Source organism: Octopus bimaculoides, chromosome 5, assembly GCF_001194135.2.
Source record: "Octopus bimaculoides isolate UCB-OBI-ISO-001 chromosome 5, ASM119413v2, whole genome shotgun sequence".
Lineage (NCBI taxonomy): Eukaryota > Metazoa > Mollusca > Cephalopoda > Octopoda > Octopodidae > Octopus > Octopus bimaculoides.
Genome location: NC_068985.1, coordinates 17,704,525 through 17,708,289, shown reverse-complemented (window position 1 = coordinate 17,708,289; position 3,765 = coordinate 17,704,525). Strand labels below are relative to the sequence as shown.

General features: G+C 33.5%; 1 protein-coding gene across 9 annotated transcripts in view; it reads left to right on the top strand.

The window, feature by feature from the left end:
* The first annotated feature begins 59 nt into the window (after positions 1–59).
* The window catches only part of LOC106868546 (zinc finger protein Pegasus), a 12,203-nt gene continuing 8,497 nt past the window's right edge, over positions 60–3,765 (top strand). For 3 of the 9 annotated variants that reach the window (XM_052968162.1, XM_014913856.2, XM_052968160.1), the window contains exons 1-2: positions 60–220; positions 1,744–1,864. The gene's annotated coding sequence lies outside the window, so the exon portion shown is untranslated. Of the gene's footprint in view, positions 221–1,720; positions 1,865–2,550; positions 2,655–3,765 lie in introns of all 9 variants that reach the window. The other 6 variants (XM_052968161.1, XM_014913865.2, XM_014913896.2 and 3 more) reach the window with 6 other exon arrangements.

Genomic DNA, 3,765 nt, shown 5'->3' with positions numbered 1-3,765 from the left:
TAGTTTTATTGTGTGGCATTTTTTTATTTTAAAAAATGTTTAATTCGAGTCATATTTTCAGCTGATACCGTTTGTTGACAACAGCGACACCTCAATGCACAGTTTCCGGTTGCTTTGAACCCATTTGCTAAACTAATTTGTTCCTCATCGTTTCCTTGTTATTTACTTTTCATGATAACATTCCTATAATCTAGCGTTTTCTTAGTTTCGGACACTGCAGGTAAATTACTTTAAACTTTTAAGTTTATATTTTTGATTAATTTATCAATTATTTTCGTAACATTGACCATCACCCAACTATATATATATATATATATATAAATGGTTATTTTAGAGAAATTTTATTAATTGTTTCAGGTTGCTATAAGTTAAATTTTTAAACATAAATGCAAAATCGTAGTGTCATTTTTTGATAGAGTAAAAAATAAATTTCTAACTTGAACATCTTCAGTAATTACTGTTTTTGTTGCACAATCAACACAAACCAACGAGTGAGCCTAAGTGGTCGTTCGATCGCTAGAAATAGCAGCCTAATCTACTTCAAACCACACCCTATCGTTTTCAAAATGAAGTATACTTGGTAGTGTAGTCCACTTCGTGATGAAAAATGTGATGTGATGGTCACGACTGGAATGCCTTTGATTATAGGTCTGCTATATCAAGACTGGAGTGGGAGTAAAAAACAAAACAAGCTAACGAGGAAATAGGTACGTGATCGTTCGACCTGCTAGAAATAGCAACCAAATTTCCCTCAAGACATAACCTCTTGTTTACAAAAATGACACAGAATAATAATGATCCTAAGATATACTAAAATAACAATAGCAATAATAATAAAGACAGGCGGTCATATCCAGAATGCTTTTTGATCATAGGTGTGGAGGTCCTGGTTGATGAGAGCTGACTTGGGGTTAAACAACAAAACGTGCCCGCTTCTACATGGTCGTTCAACCGGCTACAAATAGCAGTTAAATTTTCATCAAACTACCATAACATCTTAAAAAAGACACATCGTATATGAACTCGGATACTTGTCAGAAAATATAGGATTGTCATCGCTGGAACGAACGGTTTTACCATTAATCTGCAACAAAACAACTGATAACGAAGAACAATTATTTTATATTTACTTCTTTGGCTGTAGTTCTTAAAAAATATATAATAATCTTTTTTTCTGTTGCTCTTCATAAATTCGTTTGTAGTTTTTATAATGTCGCAACTAATAAAACCCTAGCCCATTTACATAACAGGCACTAATTAGTCGATTCTTGATTCTATTATCTATTTCCTTTGACAACTGTTTCACTAACATCATAATATACATAACACAAATTGTTGTAGCACGTGTTATGAATTATTATGTTGGGTCAAATATAAAGACACTCTCTTGATCAAGCTGATGTAATATTTCAGTTTTGTTTGTTTATTTTATGGTTTTGATAAGTACTAACAAATACTATGTTGTTTATACACAATTTGACATTGAGTACTTGTTAGTAATGTGCTTCCTGTACAAATTTTCCCACTAAATATTAAAATTTAAAATTAAATATTCGTTTCTACTGGTGCATTTCTACAGGTTCAATATTTCAAGGGAGGAGAAATAATCACATTCTGACTTTCTTGCTTTTGCTAGACATTGGTAGCTAAGTGAAGTAAATTGTGGCTTTTTTTTACCTTTAAATGTTGGTTTCTCACAAAACAAGCATTTTTTTTTAAGAGGAGGAGTGTTGATTGTTTCAGCCCAGTTCCTGATTGAGACTTATTTTATCAGACTTCAGAAGCATGAGAGGCAAAGTTGAATCTGGTAGGGTTTGAACGCAGATATGGAACTTAATACTAAAAGCAGTTGTCTTACTCTAAGGTAAAAGCATCTCATAAACCTATTCCTTTTTCTCTTCTTCTTTTAAATAACTTCAGAATTTACACAAACTTGTTTGATTACTTTATTAAATTATGTGCATATATATTTCTCTATTATTGTTATCTGACAATTCAACAGCTCACATACCAACATCATCATCAATATTTTAGTGTCTTTTTCCCCTAGAAAAGGTTAGACAGGTTGATTGTACCACTTATCCATATTTTTCATCATTTCATGCCCAAGGTTAGCATCCTGATATCAAATAGGTCATGTCTTTAGTCTTTCTGTTCTTTGGTTACCGTCCATAACACACCAATATTTCACTGAGCACTTAGGTTTATTTACATCAAATCTCTCAGCATATGTCAATTGATGTCTCTAACGTTACATTATTTAGAAGGGTGCACTTTTCTTGAGGGGGCATGTGCCCCTCAGGCCTCCTTCTTCGGTCTGCTCCTGCACTCATCAGGTTAACATTACGGATGCAACTAATTGTATTTCTCTCATTTCTCTTCAGACTTCACAGATCATCCATGTTTTTATGCCTATATCTCACTAACATTTTGCATTGCACTTCTTATCCATGCTTCATAAAATCTGCTTTGTACATTGACAGAGGAATTCTTTTGTTGTCAGCTGAAGTAAAATCTCTTTAAACTATTTTCACTCTTTCTTTATTCTAGCAATTGTCGTTTCATTAAAGCCATTCCCAGGACTAATTAGATCACCAGACTAACAAAAATTATCAACTACTTGTGGGACCCGTGAATATTTCACAGAATTAATGGTAAACCTATTGGGTTATCTCTGAAAACTTTATCCAAAAACCTGAAACATGTCTCACTCTTTGCCTTATTCTCTTTTTCTCTCTCTTTTTTCTTTCTCCCCTCTTTCCCTTCAACTAATGCCATGAAAGCATTACAATTACATTCCCTCTACCTCATGTCATGGACGCTTCTCTCTCCCTTTTTTCTTTATCTCTAATCACGTGAAAGCATTACTAACAGGTTAAGTAACACAATGACAAGCAGAATTATTATAAAATGTCTAAACTACCTCAGCCATTCAGGGACCTTATTTCACGGGTACTCTATTTTAACTATTCTTCAGTATTCTGACAACCAACTCGTCTGTACTCCATTTTAAGCTCTGGTTTTTTGTCACTGTCAGAAATCTTACTGCATTTTTGTTTGTTCTTTCATTACACTGAGTATATAATATTAGATTTCTACTTATTCTCTTCATACATATTGAATAAAATTACTTCCCAGAAAGCATTGCAACATTGTGCTCTTTGTTAATTTGGTCTATGTTAAATTGACCCTAGCATACTAGCAGGGGTACAGTGGATGCTTTAGCAAATGCAGACCCAATTCTTTTTTGTTCTGTTACAACCATGCAGTCTGGCCATTTTACTTCCTGATACAAACCACTTTACATCAGAGAATGGGTGCATTTTATTGTGCCATTGACACTAGAGATGCTGTCCCCAACAAGAAAGAATTCAAAGATCCTCTGACTCTATGTTTGTTTCTTCCTTTACTACGTGATCTGTACAGTTTGATGCCTCTTAACACAAATCTCTTCTCAGTGTGGATTGGGTACATTTTATCATGCTATTGGCACTTGAAAGGTGGTCCCATGTTAGAGAACTGAAAAGAGAAACACCACAGCTTTCTCCAAATGTGTTCAGAAATTGAAAGATAATTTTGTCGTCATTCTGATGTCAACTTGTTGGTCATTGAATATATAAAACCCTACATAAATGGAAAAAGACAAGACCAACATTGAACAGTGGAAAAATATTACATCATATTGAGTACTTTGTTTATTCCACTACTTGCTATACCACACACACACACACATGTGTGTGTATATATATATATATATATATATAT